Source organism: Arachis hypogaea, chromosome 16 (assembly GCF_003086295.3).
Source record: "Arachis hypogaea cultivar Tifrunner chromosome 16, arahy.Tifrunner.gnm2.J5K5, whole genome shotgun sequence".
In the NCBI taxonomy this organism is placed as follows: Eukaryota; Viridiplantae; Streptophyta; class Magnoliopsida; order Fabales; family Fabaceae; genus Arachis; species Arachis hypogaea.
In genome coordinates this window covers 105,650,526-105,667,627 of record NC_092051.1, presented here as the reverse complement: position 1 = coordinate 105,667,627, position 17,102 = coordinate 105,650,526, and the positions used below count along the sequence as shown (strand labels likewise).

Genomic DNA, 17,102 nt, shown 5'->3' with positions numbered 1-17,102 from the left:
AGGCATGTAAAAAATGCCTTTGTACCCAACTCTGGGAGTTCAGCGCCAGGTTGGTGGCCATTTTGGGCGTTCAACGCCCATTTGTGTGCCATTTCTGGCGTTGAACGCCAGAACCATGCCTGTTCTGGCGTTCAGCGCCCAGAAGCTGCCCATTTTGGGCGTTCAGCGCCAAAACCATGCTCTGTTTTGGCGCTGAACGCCAGACAGATGCTCTTCCAGGGTGTGATTTTTCTTCTGCTGTTTTTGATTCCGTTTTCAATTTTTATATTTATTTTGTGACTCCACATGATCATGAACCTAAGAAAACATGAAAAACAATAAAAATAAGAATTAGATAAACATTGGGTTGCCTCCCAACAAGCGCTTCTTTAATGTCAATAGCTTGACAGTGGGCTCTCATGGAGCCTCACAGATGTGCAGAGCTTTGTTGAGACTCTCCAACACCAAACTTAGAGTTTGGATATGGGAGTTCAACACCAAACTTAGAGTTTGGTTGTGGCCTCCCAACACCAAACTTAGAGTTTGACTGTGGGGGCTCTGGTTGACTCTGCTTGGAGAGAAGCTTTTTCTGCTTCCTCTCCATGGTTGCAGAGGGAGATCCTTGAGTTTTAAACACAAGGGAGTCCTCGTTCCATTGAAGGACTATTTCACCTCTGTCAACATCAATCACAGCTCTTGCTGTGGCTAGGAAAGGTCTTCCTAGGATGATGGATTCATCCTCTTCCTTTCCAATATCCAGGACTATGAAATCAATAGGTATGTAAAGGCCCTCAACCTTTACTAATACATCTTCTACTTGTCCATAAGCCTGTTTTCTAGAGCTGTCTGCCATCTCTAATGAGATTTTAGTAGCTTGCACCCCATAGATTCCCAGTTTCTCTATTACAGAGAGGGGCATGAGGTTTATCCCTGAACCAAGGTCACACAGAGCTTTAAAGATCATGGTGCCTATGGTGCAGGGTATTATGAACTTTCCAGGATCCTGTCTCTTCTGAGGCAATGTCAGTTGATCCAGATCACTTAGTTCATTGATGAACAAGGGAGGTTCAACTTCCCAAGTATCAATGCCAAATAATTTGGCATTCAGCTTCATGATTGCACCAAGAAACTTGGCAGTTTGCTCTTCAGTAACATCCTCATTCTCTTCAGAAGAGGAATATTCATCAGAGCTCATGAAGGGCATAAGGAGGTTCAATGGAATCTCTATGGTCTCTAGATGAGTCTCAGATTCCTTTGGTTCCTCAGAGGGAAGCTCCTTATTGATCACTGGACGTCCCAGGAGGTCTTCCTCCTTGGGATTCACATCCTCTCCTCTCCTCACAGGTTCGGCCATGGCGCTTATGTCAATGGCCTTGCACTCTCCTTTTGGATTCTCTTCTGTATTGCTTGGGAGAGTACTAGGAGGGATTTCAGTGATCCTTTTACTCAACTGGCCCACTTGTGCTTCCAAATTTCTAATGGAAGACCTTGTTTAATTCATGAAACTTACAGTGGCCTTAGATAGATCAGAGACTAGATTTGCTAAATTAGAAGTATTTTGTTCAGAGTTCTCTGTCTGTTGCTGAGTTGATGATGGAAAAGGCTTGCTATTGCTGAACCTGTTTCTTCCACCATTATTAAAGCCTTGTTGGGGCTTTTGATCCTTCCATGAGAAATTTGGATGATTTCTCCATGTTGAGTTATAGGTGTTTCCATAAGGTTCACCTAAGTACTTTACCTCTGCTATTGCAGGGTTCTCAGGATCATAGGCTTCTTCAGAAGAAGCCTCTTGAGTACTGTTGGATGCAGCTTGCATTCCATTCAGACTCTGAGAGATCATATTGACTTGCTGAGTCAATATTTTATTCTGAGCCAATATGGTATTCAGAGTATCAACTTCAAGAACTCCCTTCTTCATAGGCGTCCCATTACTCACAGGATTCCTTTCAGAAGTGTACATGAACTGGTTATTAGCAACCATGTCAATGAGTTCTTGAGCTTCTGCAGGCGTTTTCTTTAGGTGAATGGATCCACCTGCAGAGGTATCCAATGACATCTTTGATAACTCAGATAAACCATCATAGAATATATCCAGGAGGGTCTATTCTGAAAGCATGTCAGAAGGACACTTTTTGGTCAACTGTTTGTATCTTTCCCAAGCTTCATAGAGGGATTCACCTTCTTTCTGTCTGAAGGTTTGAACATCAGCTCTAAGCTTGCTCAGCTTTTGAGGAGGAAAGTACTTGGCTAAGAAAGCCGTGACCAGCTTATCCCAAGAGTTCAGGCTGTCTTTGGGTTGAGAATCCAACCATAATCTAGCTCTGTCTCTTACAGCAAAAGGGAAAAGCATGAGCCTGTAGACTTCAGGATCTACTCCATTAGTCTTAACAGTATCACATATCTGCAAGAACTCAGTTAAGAACTGAAAAGGATCTTCAGATGGAAGTCCATGAAACTTGCAGTTCTGCTGCATCAGAGAAACTAATTGAGGTTTCAGCTCAAAGTTGTTTGCTCCAATGGCAGGAATGGAGATGCTTCTTCCATGTAAATTGGAATTAGGTACAGTAAAGTCACCAAGCATCTTTCTTACATTATTATTATTTTCGGCTGCCATCTCCTTTTCCTGTTCGAAAATTTCTGAAAGGTTATTTCTGGATTGTTGTATTTTAGCTTCTCTTAATTTTTTTTTTCTTCAGAGTCCTTTCAGGTTCTGGATCTGCTTCCACAAGAATGTTCTTATCCTTGCTCCTGCTCATATGACAAAGAAGAAGGCACAGAAAAATAATAATAATAATAGAGATCCTTTATACCACAGTATAGGGATCCCTGTGTGAGTGGAAGAAGAGGGGGAGACAAAGAATGTAATATAATGAAAGAAACACAACTGTGAGGATGGCAGAGATGTGAGATGAGATGTTAGGATATGAATGAATAAATAGAATAAGATGGGGGAGGGATAATTTTCGAAAATTATTTTGAAAAAGAGTTAGTGATTTTCGAAAATGGTTTTTGAAAATTGTTAGTATTTTTTTGAAAATTTTTTTTTTAAAATTAAAAATAAAAATAATTAGTTAATTAAAAAGAAATTTTTGAAAAAGAGGGAAGATATTTTCGAAAATTAGAGAGAGAGAGTTAGTTAGGTAGTTTTGAAAAAGTTAAGAAACAAACAAAAAGTTAGTTAGTTAGTTGAAACAAATTTTGAAAAGATAAGAAGTTAGGAAGTTAGAAAAGATATTTTGAAAAGATATATTTGAAAAAGATAAGATAAGAAGATATTTTTGAAAAGATATGATTGAAATTAGTTTTGAAAAAGATTTGATTTTTAAAATCACAATTAATGACTTGATTCATAAGAAATCACAAGATATGATTCTAGAACTTAAAGTTTGAATCTTTCTTAACAAGCAAGTAACAAACTTCAAATTTTTGAATCAAAACATTAATTGATTATGTTATTTTCGAAAATTTGATATAAAAATAAGAAAAATATTTTTGAAAAATATTTTTTTAATTTTCGAAAATAACTAAGAATTTTGAAAAAGATTTGATTTTTGAAAAAGATTTTGAAAAAGATAAGATTTTCAAATTGAAAATTTGATTTGACTCATAAGGAACAACTTTGATTTTTAAAAATTTTTGAAAAAGTCAACTCAATTTTGAATTTGATGAGAGAGAAAAACAAGAAAAATGATGCAATGCATGAAATTTTTAGATCAAAACAATGAATGCATGCAAGAATGCTATGAATGTCAAGATGAACACCAAGAACACTATGAATGTCATGATGAACATCAAGAACATAATTTTGAAAAATTTTAATGCAAAGAAAACATGCAAGACACCAAACTTAGAATTCTTTAATGCTTAGACACTAAGAATTCAAGAATGCATATGAAAAACAATAAAAGACACAAAACAAAAAATCATCAAGATCAAACAAGAAGACTTACCAAGAACAACTTGAAGATCATGAAGAACACTATTAATGCATGATATTTTCGAAAAAATGCAAGATGCATATGCAATTGACACCAAACTTATAACATGACTCAAGACTCAAACAAGAAACACAAAAATATTTTTGATTTTTATGATTTTCTAATTTTTTTTTGTATTTTTATTTATTATTTTTTTTTCAAAAATTATTGTGAAAAATAAAAATAAGGATTTCAAAATTTTTAATATGAATTCCAGGAATCTTGCCATGTTAGTCTTAAAGCTCCAATCAAAGGGTCAGGCATGGCTTAATAGCCAGCCAAGCTTTAGCATATAATTACATGGACTGGAGTGATTAGTTGAATGCCAATTCCAAAGTAGTTTGGGTATGGCTTTACAGCCAGATAGGCTTCAACATGCTTCATGAAACTCTAGAATTCATTCTTAAAAATTCTGAAGAAAAATAATATTTTTGAAAACAATTTTTTTTTTCGAAAACAAGTGAGAAAATTTTGAAATATTTTTGAAAAATTTTTGAAAAGAAAACAAAAAGAAAATTACCTAATCTGAGCAACAAGATGAACCGTCAGTTGTCCAAACTCGAACAATCCCCGGCAACGGCGCCAAAAACTTGGTGCACGAAATTGTGATGTCCAGGCTCAAACTATTCCTGGCAGGTGAGCAACTTGGTACGCGTAATCATGATTACACATTCATAATATGTCACAACTTCGATACAACTAACCAGCAAGTGCGCTGGGTCGTCCAAGTAATACCTTACGTGAGTAAGGGTCGAATCCCACGGAGATTGTTGGTATGAAGCAAGCTATGGTCACCTTGTAAATCTCAGTCAGGCAGATATAAAGTGATAATGGTGTTTTCGAATATTATATAATAAAATAGGGATAGAGATACTTATGTAATTCATTGGTAGGAATTTCAGATAAGCGAATGGAGATGCTTTTCGTTCTTCTGAACCTCTGCTTTCCTGCTATCTTCATCCAATCAGTCTCATTCCTTTCCATGGCTGGCTTTATGTGATACATCACCACTGTCAATGGCTACTTTCGGTCATCTCACGGGAAAATGATCCAATGCCCTGTCACGGCACGGCAAATCGTCTGGAGGCATCACCCTTGTCAATGGCTTCATCTTATCCTCTCAGTGAATAATATGCTCACGCACCCTGTCACGGTACGGCTATTCATCTGTCGGTTCTCGATCATGCCAGAATAGGATTTACTATCCTTTTGCGTCTGTCACTAACGCCCTGCAATCGCGAGTTCGGAGCTCGTCACAGTCATTCAATCATTGAATCCTACTTGGAATACCACAGACAAGGTTTAGACCTTCCGGATTCTCTTGAATGCCGCCATCATTCTAGCTTACGCCACAAAGATTCTGGTTAAGAGATCTAAGAGATATTCATTCTAGCTTTTTTCATGTAGAACGGAAGTGTTTGTCAGGCACGCCTTCATAAGGGAGAAGGATGATGAGCGTCACACATAATCATCACCTTCATCACGTTCTTGGGTGCGAATGGATATCTTAGAAGATAAATAAGAAGAATTGAATAGAAAACAGTAGTACTTTGCATTAATCTTTGAGGAACAGCAGAGCTCCACACCTTAATCTATGGAGTGTAGAAACTCTACCGTTAAAAATACATAAGTGAAGGTCCAGGCATGGCCGAGATGGCCAGCCCCCAATACGTGATCAAAGGATCATAAGGTAATCCAAAGATGCCTAATACAATAGTAAGAGGTCCTATTTATTATAATCTAGCTACTAGGGTTTACAGAAGTAAGTAGTTGATGCATAAATCCACTTCCGGGGCCCACTTGGTGTGTGTTTGGGCTGAGCCTGAGTGTTGCACGTGCAGAGGCCATTTGTGGAGTTGAACGCCAGCTTCTGTGCCAGTTTGGGCGTTCAACTCTGGTTTTGGATCCTTTTCTGGCGCTGGACGCCAGATTTGGGCAGAGAGCTGGCGTTGAACGCCAGTTTACGTCGTCTATTCTTGGCCAAAGCATGGACTATTATACATTGCTGGAAAGCCCTGGATGTCTACTTTCCAACGCAATTGGAAGCGCGCCATTTCGAGTTCTGTAGCTCCAGAAAATTCACTTTGAGTGCAGGGAGGTCAGAATCCAACAGCATCAGCAGTCCTTTTTCAACCTCTGAATCTGATTTCTGCTCAAGTCCCTCAATTTCAGCCAGAAAATACCTGAAATCACAGAAAAACACACAAACTCATAGTAAAGTCCAGAAATGTGAATTTAACATAAAAACTAATGAAAACATCCCTAAAATAACTAGATCCTACTAAAAACATACTAAAAACAATGCCAAAAAGCGTATAAATTATCCGCTCATCACTCGCCCCCGCGTACACGTGACCCCCCAAATTTTTCAGGTCAGTACAAAAACCAGAGAGTTGCGCGTGTAGTGTGGTGAAGCGTCTCTCTCTTCACCCGTCAACGATGCATACGCGTCGCACCTCACTTTGGCCATTCACGCGTACGCGTGACATGAAGCGTACACGTGACTCCCTACCCAGTTTCACTTACTTCTTTTCTTCTCTTCTTTCCATTTCTTTTCTTCCCTTCTCTTCTCTTCTTTTCTTTCCACCCTTCAACCATCATCCGACACTACCAATCACCATCTACCACCATTTCTTTTAGTTAGTTGGTTATTTAGTTAGTTTAATTTTTGTTTAATTTATTATTTTTCATTATAAGTGTTGGATTATTAATTTGATTTGCTGGTTCTTGATACTAAAATTATTCATTGTTGGATTTCTTTTATTGAGGTCATAATTTGTTATTTGGTTTTGAATTCTTCATGTTTAACATTTGTGAATACCAAGTGTATAACATTGCCTTCAAAGCTTTCTAAATCTTTTGAATTACATATTTTGGCCACCATGTGATTTGATCTCATTATCTATGATGAGGCAATTTGTGTACTATCAATGCATTTTTTGTTAAGTGATGTTTTTTTTATGATTGATCCTTATTCACATCACCTATTTCACGCATTGAGATTTTGGAATTGTGGAATTGGATCGAAAGCTTACCTAGTGACATATTTTTGAGCTTTGTAAAGCTTTGTGGACCATGCTTGCTATGTGCTTCATTTTCACTTCTATCTTCTTTTTCCTAAGTTCCATAGCACCCATGTGTTCCACCTTTATGTCACTTATGTGTTGCAAACAAACTTCAATATGTGTCATTGTTTGATGTGTGAGCTCTATATTTTATTTGGTTCACTACGCTTACTTACACATCAATCAATGTCCATTCATTATCCAATTCACAATTGCTTGATTATTTGTTTGAGTGCTTTCATGCTTCTTTATCACTTATTTGCTTATCTTAACTTACAAGTTACTTTGAAGTATTTCAAGCACACTAGAATGAGTGAAGTGCATACTTCTTTTGTGTAATTGTGACATGGCTTTTTATACTAGTATGTGTACCACGTGCAAACTTAGAACTCACACACTATTCTTCCTTCATGTCACAAACTAATTCACTCACTCCATTCTAGTAATTCTCCCCTCATTCCAACAATCTATGCTTCCTTGCTTTTACATTTACTTTTCTTATTATCTTGTTTCCTATTGCTCATGATGATTTGTCATAAGCAAAAACGGAAGTGAGAGAAAGAACATGCAGCAGCCAGTTGATCCACCAGCTGAAGGTGGCAATCCGGAGAGTCGCCGTACCCCCTTGCTCATCTTTGAATGCACCGAAGACGCTGCAAACTTTTAAGTGTGGGGAGGTCGTCCGACCAGTCGGCATTTTTGTGTGACAAATTTCTAATTCCAACACTTTGGCATTTCATTTTTAGGCCTTTTAGGATTTTTAATTGCATTTTCTTGTTTTGCATATATATATAATAAGCTTAGTCAAAATAATAAAATTTTCCAAGGACTTTTATCTATAGGGCACCCCAACTGATTTGAGAAAAAAAATTTTTTAGAACTTGCTTGAAATATATATATTGTGGAAAATGTTTTAAGCTAAGAATACATAAGCATGTGAGATTTTGAGCCTAATTGTGTGGTTACATCATATAACCACTATTTTCATTCTTGTGTATATTATTCACTTTCTATGATTGCAATCTTTGATTTGTTTGATACTTTATGTCCATTATTTTGTGTATACATGCATTTATATAATCGAGGCCATCATTTTATTAAGCTCACTTACCCAAATGGCCTTACCTTTTATCTACCATGGTTAGCCAACTTTGAGCTTATGCTCAACCCATTTGTTCTTAATTTTAGCACATTACAAGTCTTCAAGCGAAAAATAATAAATGTCCCTTGTTTGGATCTTTGATTAGCTTAGGCTAGTGAGAGTGTTTATCATTTAATTGTGGGAGAGTTGGGAACATTGGTTGGGATAAAAGGGTGTTTTTTATATTTTTGTCAAAATTTTGGGAATTGGGTACATACTCATGCATTAAATGTTTAAACCATATGCATTGGTACCTTTATATATAATTCATAAAAAGAAAAAGAGAAAAACAAAAGTAAAATAAAAAGAAAAAAATATATATAGAAAAATAAAAAGAAAGAAAAAAAAGAAAAGCAATAAAAATGGGACAAAATGTCCCAAAGTAAAGTTCAATAATAACCAATGCATATGGGTTGTGATAAAAAAGAGAATGTGTGAGTGTGTGAAAAAGTAAAGAATGGGTAGTTAAGTTTGTTTAGAATTATATAGGTTGTTATATAGGTTAGGTAGGAAGTTTAAGTCAATCAAATATTCAAATTTCAAGCTCACTTAACCAAATACAATCCTACCTTGACCCTAGCCCCATTACAACCTATGGATAAGTCCTCATGATATTTGTATGCATGCATTGAAAAATTGTTGATTGTTAGATGAAAAACAAATCTTGAAAAACATGATTAGGGGAGAATTGAGTGGATCAACCTAATACATTTGAGCGACTAGAGCGGATACACATCCGATGAGGGTTCGATTGCTCAATTACATGTTTTTCACCTATGATCATCTCCTTTCCTGCAAGTTTGTAAACTTCTTTTTAATAAATCAATTCAATTGTAGGTTTAATTTGGTTGTTAATACCTTTAGCCCTTGTATTCAAATATGTATTCTTGGAAATTGATTTATTTTAACTAAGTAGATGCATTCATTTAGATTGCATATAGATAGGATGCATTTAGATAGTTTATTTGCATTGAATAAATGTTGATACCCTTTGTTTTTTTCTTGAGTTTTGCATGAGGACATGCTTAGTTTAAGTGTGGAGAGGTTTGATAAACCCCAATTTTGTGGTTTATCTTGTGCTTAATTTAGGAGATTTTATCAACTTATCTCACATTTATTCAATAAAATAGTATGGTTTTATAATTCTCTCTAAATTTGTGCTTAAGAGTGAAAACATGCTTTTTAGGCCTTAAATAGCTAAATTTAATTCACTTTAATTCCATTCGATGCCTTGATATGTTTGTTGAGTGATTTCAGGTTCATAAGGCAAGTATTGGATGGAGGAAGTGAAGAGAAAAGCATGCAAAGTGGAGAATTCTAGAAAAAATGAGCATTTGGAGAATTGAAGGCCACGTGCACACGTCATCCACGATTACGAGTAAGAAGGACATTCATGGCCATGCGCACGCGTCACCCACGCATACGCGTGAGGAGGAAATTTACCAGCGACGCGCACGCGTGACGCTGATCACATGACCTCATTAAAGTGAATTCGCTGGTGGCGATTTCTGAGCTTCTCAGGCCCAAATCTAACTCATTTCTGAGGCTATTTGATGCAGAACTCAAGATGGGTCAAGGGGGGAGCAATTAGATTAGATTAGGACCATGCTTTAGGTAGTTTTCTAGAGAGAGAAGCTCCCTCTTCTCTCTAGAATTAGGGTAGATTTAGGGTAGATCTCTTCTAGGTTTAGTCTTTAATTCTTGTTTTCATCTTGTTTTCTTTACAATTTCTAGTTCTTATATCTTTGTTCTTCTTAGTTCTCTTGTTAATTTCCCTTTCATGTCACTTTTATGTTGATGCACTCTTGTTGGATTTGGATTTTCTTTAATGCAATTTATGTTTTATGTTTCTTTGATATTTAATTGAGTTGTTAGTGTTAATTTCTTGTATTTGGTAGAAGTAGATTTTATTATTCTTGTAATTTTACCATTGACGTAGTGAAAAATTGCTGATTAAGAATTTATAGTAGAAATAGCGTTGCAAGTACAGTTCTTAACCAACGAAAATTCCGCTTATCAATTTAGAAAGATTTGTCACAAATTGAGAATAAAAATACTGGGAGTAGAAATCCCTGGTCATCTCCTAACGAGTTGACAAAAGAGTGCCAGTTATTGGTCAGGAGTTTTCCGAGAAATTTTTAAGTTGGAGAATAGAAAAATAAATAATTGTAAATTAAAGCAATGAAAATTAACAAGAGGTTTTATGTAATTGAAATAAAAAGCCTTAACCCGGAGAAGATTAATCGGAAGTTCTATCCTTATTAGATTTTTCCAAGTATAATTATAAGAGGTTGTTGTTCTACTTAGTCAACCCTTACCTGGTAAAGGAAAGTCAAGTAACTAACTAACCAACTCTGAACCTCAAGTCCTAATCCTCTCCTTAAGGAAGGATTAGAGTTAGAGACTAGAGAGTCAGCCAACAACTCCCAATTAAAATTAACACTTGAGTATTCCAACTCAAGGTTCTCCTATTAATCAACTCCAAAGTCAAGTTAGGAGTCTACTCCATTGACATGAATACTACGTTCACAGGCATGTAAAGAGAATAAGAAGAAGACATGATATATTAAATAACAACTGGAAATTAATTAAAGGTAAAAATAATTCTTCGCATTAATAAATTCCAAAACCATAAACATCCATATCTGAAGAGGGTTAATGGGTAATTAAAAAGTAAGGAATGAGGAAACAAACTAGAATAATGGAAACTTCAACGGAGGTAGTGACTCTTCTCAATATCCAAATCAAAAGCATAAAACTCTAATACTATGAATGTGAAGAACCCTAGATGAAGTAGTAGAAATCCCTCTTTAAGATTCAAAAACTAAAACTAAAACTATGCGTAATGTGAATGTCTGTTGAGTCTCTGCTTGTCCCCTGGCTCTAGTAAGTGTTTCTGGGCCGAAAACTGGGTCCAAACTTAGCCCAAAATCGCCCCCGGCGTCTTCTGCATTTTTCGCACGTGGCGCATGTCACGCGTACGCGTCGATGGTCTTCTTCGCGTGTCACACGTACGCGTCAGGTATGCGCACGCGTCGCTGTACAATCTCGCTATCACGCGTACGCGTCAGGTACGGGCACGCGTCGCTGTGAAATTCTCCAAATCACGCGCACGCGTGAGCCATGCGTGCGCGTCAATCTTCGCTGGTCATCTCCTTTGTTTCTTGTGTTCCTTCCATTTTTGCAAGCTTCCTTTCCATCCTCTAAGCTATTCCTGCCCTATAAAGCCTGAAAACACTTAACACACAGATCACGGCATCAAATCGTATAAAGGAGAATTAAAAATTGATAATTTAAAGGCTTAGAAAGCAAGTTTTCAATCACATAACGAAATTGGGAAGGAATTGTAAAATCATACAAATTGTATGAATAAGTGTGCAAGGACTTGATAAAAATCACTCAATTGAGTACAAGATAAACCATAAAATAGTGGTTTATCAATTTTTCCACACTTAAACATTAGCATGTCCTCATGCTAAGCTCAAGGAGATAGAAAGAATGAATGGGGGAAAAGTAAGACTCATGCAATGCAATGCAATCTATAAGTGCAACTATATGCTAAGATGCTTCTACCTACTTAGTTAAAAGTGAACAAGTTCTCCAAGACAAATATAAATCAAAATTTTACTAATTCAAATCATACAATAAAAGACAAGTAAACTTGTAAAAATATAGCTCATGAAAGTAGGGAACACAGAATCAAGTATTGAACCCTCACTGGTAGTGTATATGCGCTCTAATCGCTCAAGTGTATAGGGTTAATCCACTCTACTCTTCTCTAGTCATGCTTTCTAAACTTTGTTCTTCATCTAACTAATTAACAAATATTTAGTATACCAATGCAAACATCATGAGGTCTTTTCAGGGTTGTAATGGGGCCAAGGTGAGGGTGAGGATATATGTATGGCTAAGTGAGCTATAATATGAATTTTTGACTAACCTAAGCTATCACCTAACATACACACACTCTATATAATTCTAAAATTATGCCTAGCTACCCATAATCTCACTTTTTGTGTATTTCACATACTCATGTATCAAATTTCTTTAATTTCACCACATATGCATTGATCTTTTATTAAACTTAGCATTGGGGTAATTTTATCCCCTATTTATTTATCTATTTATTTATATTGCAATAATTATTATTTTTTTATGAAAGCAAACATAACATTTCAATACATATGATTTTTCTGGTTTCACATGAGTAAGCACCCAAATTCCCAATATCTTGTCAACACTTTCTCATCAACCCAAGTTTCCACAATTCCCCACACTTAGTTGACACGCAATCTCTATCTTAAGCTAACCAAAGATTTAATTGGGGTAATTAATTATTTTTCCACTTAAGGCTAGTGATGTGGTGAAATACAGAACAAATGGGGTTAAAAAGCTCAAATTGGCAAACAAGGGTAATTGAAATGGTAGGCTATTTGGGATAAGTGGGATAATAACAATTAATGGCCTCAATCATATGTATGCATGTAAATACACTAAACAATGGACATATAGAGTGGAACAAACTATAGATTACAATTGTAGAGAAGAGAACACACAAGAATACTAATCATGATTAAATAATGTAACCATATAATTAAGCTCAAAATCTCACAGGTTGTGTGTTCTTAGCTATACACCATGTTCCAAATACAATCTTCAAACAAGTTTAACACAAATTTTCAATTTAAATTAGTGAAATACTATAAAATAGGGTCTTGAAAAGAAACTCATTATTTCAACCAAGCAGAACATACATGCAAATAATTATTATCATGCAATCTATCCTATCTAACAAAAGGAAAAACTAAAATGTTTGTGTTAAGAGAGAGAAGTTACCTCTGGAAGTCACGGACTAGCCTCCCCACACTTAAGGCTTGGCACAGTCCTCCGTGCCATCAGTAAAGAGCAAAGTAGGGCTAGAAGCATCGCCTCCGCTATCTGGTTCGCCATGGCTCCCTGTGCTACTGGATGAAGGGGAGTCCGGGGTGTCCTTCTCTTCTGGAGGTGGGTGAGCACTAGCAATGACCTCCTTCAGATAGGTGTATCGGCGCTTGTTACGACGCTACATTTGCTAGTCTTGCCGGTCTAACCTCTGAAGGATCTGAAGGAACATCTGAGTAGTGGATGGTGTAGGAGGTGTGGGTGATGGCGGGGCGGACGTAGTAGGAGTGTCCGAAGATGGGCCGGGATGTCGGCTGGCAGAGGGTACTGGGGGTCTGATGTACTTCCCGTTCGGGACATACTGATCAGCTCTTGGGATCATCTCCTTGGTATCTCCAGCCCTATAAGAGACTCATGCTGCAGAGACAAGATCCGAAACTAAGGCGGGAAAGGGTAGGTTACCCGCAATCTGTACGTGTCCCATGGCTTGCCGGATGTGTCTGGGTAAGTTGAGGGGCTGTGATGAGCGGATAATTTATACGCTTTTTGGCATTGTTTTTAGTATATTTTTAGTAGGATCTAGTTACTTTTAAGGATGTTTTTATTAGTTTTTATGTTAAATTCACATTTCTGGACTTTACTATGAGTTTGTGTGTTTTTCTGCGATTTTAGGTATTTTCTGGCTGAAATTGAAGGACTTGAGCAAAAATCAGATTCAGAGGTTGAAAAAGGACTGCTGATGCTGTTGGATTCTGACCTCCCTGTACTCAAAGTGGATTTTCTGGAGCTACAGAACTTCAAATGGTGCGCTCTCAACGGCGTTGGAAAGTAGACATCCAGGGATTTCCAGAAATATATAATAGTCCATACTTTGCCCAAGTTTAGACGACGCAAAAAGGCGTTGAACGCCAGTTCTACGCTGCAGTCTGGAGTTAAACGCTAGAAACACATCACGAACTAGAGTTGATCGCCAGAAACATGTTACAAACTGCCGTTCAACTCCAAGAATGACCTCTCCACGTGTAAACTTCAAGCTCAGCCCAAGAACACACCAAGTGGGCCCCGGAAGTGGATTTATGCATCAATTACTTATTTCTGTAAACCCTAGTAGCTAGTCTAGTATAAATAGGACTTTTTACTATTGTATTTACATCTTTTTTTTTTAGTTACATCTTTGAGTAACATCTTTTGATCTATTGATCACGTTTGGGGGCTGGCCATTCGGCCATGCCTGAACCTTTCACTTATGTATTTTTCAACGGTAGAGTTTCTGCACTCCATAGATTAAGGTGTGGAGCTCTGCTGTTCCTCATGATTTAATGCAAAGTACTACTGTTTTATATTCAATTCAACTTATTCCGCTTCTAAGATATCCATTCGCACCCAAGAACATGATGAATGTGATGATTATGTGACGCTCATCATCATTCTCACTTATGAACGCGTGCCTGACAAACACTTCCGTTCTACATGCAAACAAGCTAGAATGAGTATCTCTTAGATATCTAATACAGGGGACCGAGTCCGAGATATTAGAATCTTCGTGGTATAAGTTAGAACCCATGGATGGCCATTCCTGAGATCCGGAAAGTCTAAACCTTGTCTGTGGTATTCCGAGTAGGATCTGGGAAGGGATGGCTGTGACGAACTTCAAACTCGCGAGTGCTGGGCGTAGTGACAGACGCAAAAGGAGGTTGAATCCTATTCCAGTATGATCGAGAACTTCCAGATGATTAGCCGTGCCGTGACAGAGCATTTGGACCTTTTTCACAGAGAGGATGGGATGTAGCCATTGACAACGGTGATGCCCTATATAAAGCTTGCCATGGAAAGGAGTAGGAAGGATTGGATGAAGACAGCAGGAAAGCAGAGGTTCAGAGGAACAAAAGCATCTCTATACACTTATATGAAATTCTCACCAATGAATTACATAAGTATTTCTATCTTTATTTTCTGTTTATTTATTATTATTATTCGAAAACTCCATAACCATTTGATATCCGCTTGACTGAGATTTACAAGATGACCATAGCTTGCTTCATACCAACAATCTCCGTGGGATCGACCCTTACTCACGTAAGGTTTTATTACTTGGACGACCCAGTGCACTTGCTGGTTAGTTGTATCGAAGTTGTGACAAATTATGAATTAAGATTAGAGCACCAAGTTTATGGAACCATCACCAGGGATCACAATTTCGTGCACCAAGTTTTTGGCGCCGTTGCCGGGGATTGTTCGAGTTTGGACAACTGACGGTTCATCGTGTTGTTCAGATTGGGTAATTTTCTTCTTATTTTATTTTCAAAAAGCTTTCAAAAATTTTTCAAAAATATTTTCTTCTTTTTCATTTTTCCCAATTAATATTCGAAAAAAAAAAATTTCATAAAAAAAAATATATTTTTCTTTAGAATTTTTAAGAATGAATTCTAGTGTTTCATGAAGCATGTAGAAGTCTGGCTGGCTGTAGAGCCACGTCTAAATTCATTTGGACTGAGGCTCCCAAGTCATCATTACAAGAGCAAGCTAGTTGTTGCTAATCAAATTTGTTATTGTATGACTGATTTGTATCTTCTAAAGCTTGGCTGGCTATTAAGCCATGTCTAACCCTCTAATTGGAGCTTTAGACTAAGAGTGCAATATTCCTGGAATTCATATTAAAAATTTTGGAATCTTTATTTTTCTTTTTCACATTAATTTTCAAAAAAATAAAAAAAAATTATAAAATCATAAAAATAAAAAATATTTTGTATTTCTTGTTTGAGTCTTGAGTCAATTTTTAAGTTTGGTGTCAATTGCATTTTTTTCTAAAAAATATATGCATTTTTCGAAAATTCATGCATTCATAGTGTTCTTCATGATCTTCAAGTTGTTCTTGGCAAGTCTTCTTGTTTGATCTTCATATTTTCTTGTTTTGTGTCTTTTCTTGTTTTTCATATGCATTCTTGCATTCATAGTGTCTATGCATGAAAAATTTCTAAGTTTGGTGTCTTGCATGTTTTCTTTTCTTGAAAATTTTTCAAAAATAAGTTCTTGATGTTCATCTTGACATTCAAAGTGTTCTTGGTGTTCATCTTGACATTCATAGTGTTCTTGCATGCATCATGTGTTTTGATTCATAATTTTCATGTTGTGAGTCATTTTTTTTTGTTTTTCTCTTTCATCATTAAAAATTCAAAAATAAAAAAAAATATCTTTCCTTTTTTCTCTCATAAATTTCGAAAATTTGGATTGACTTTTTCAAAAAATTTTAAAATTCAATTGTTTCTTATGAGTCAAATCAAATTTTCAATTTAAAAATCTTATCTTTTTCAAAATCTTTTTCAAAAATCAAATCTTTTTCATTTTTCTTATTTATTTTCAAAAATTTTAAAAATATTTTTTAAAAATATTTTTCTTAATTTTACATCATATTTTCAAAAATATCATCAACAATTAATGTTTTGATTCAAAAATTTCAAGTTTGTTACTTACTTGTTAAGAAAGATTCAAACTTTAAGTTCTAGAATCATATCTTGTGATTTCTTGTGAATCAAGTCATTAATTGTGATTTAAAAAAAATCAAATCTTTTTCAAAACTAATTTCAATCATATCTTTTCAAAAATATCTTTTTATCTTATCTTTTTCAAATATCTTTTCTAACTTCTTATCTTCTTATCTTTTAAAAAAAATTTTGATTTTCAAAATTTGTTTCAACTAACTAATTAACTTTTTGTTTGTTTCTTATCTCTTTCAAAACTACCTAACTAACTATCCCTCTCTAATTTTCGAAAATACCTCCCTCTTTTTCAAAAATTCTTTTTAATTAATTAATTGTTTCAATTTTTAATTTTAATTTTAATTTTATCTTAATTTTCGAAAATCATTAACTATTTTTCAAAATTTATTTTTCGAAATTTCCTCTCTCCCATCTCCTTCTATTTATTTATTTACTTACTAACACTTCTTTTCATCTCAAATCACTGCTCCTATCCTCACCCTTCTGTTTGGATTCTCCTTTCTTTTCTCTTCTACTCTTCTTTTCTTCTACTCACACAAAGGAATCTCTATACTGTGACATA

At 35.9% G+C, this 17,102-nt stretch overlaps 1 non-coding gene across 1 annotated transcript; it reads left to right on the top strand.

The window, feature by feature from the left end:
• Positions 1-2,089: 2,089 nt before the first annotated feature.
• LOC112761011 (small nucleolar RNA R71) lies at positions 2,090-2,197 on the top strand. Its single transcript, XR_003181421.1, has one exon. It is a non-coding gene; the product is annotated as a small nucleolar RNA R71 (small nucleolar RNA).
• The last annotated feature ends 14,905 nt before the right edge of the window (positions 2,198-17,102 follow it).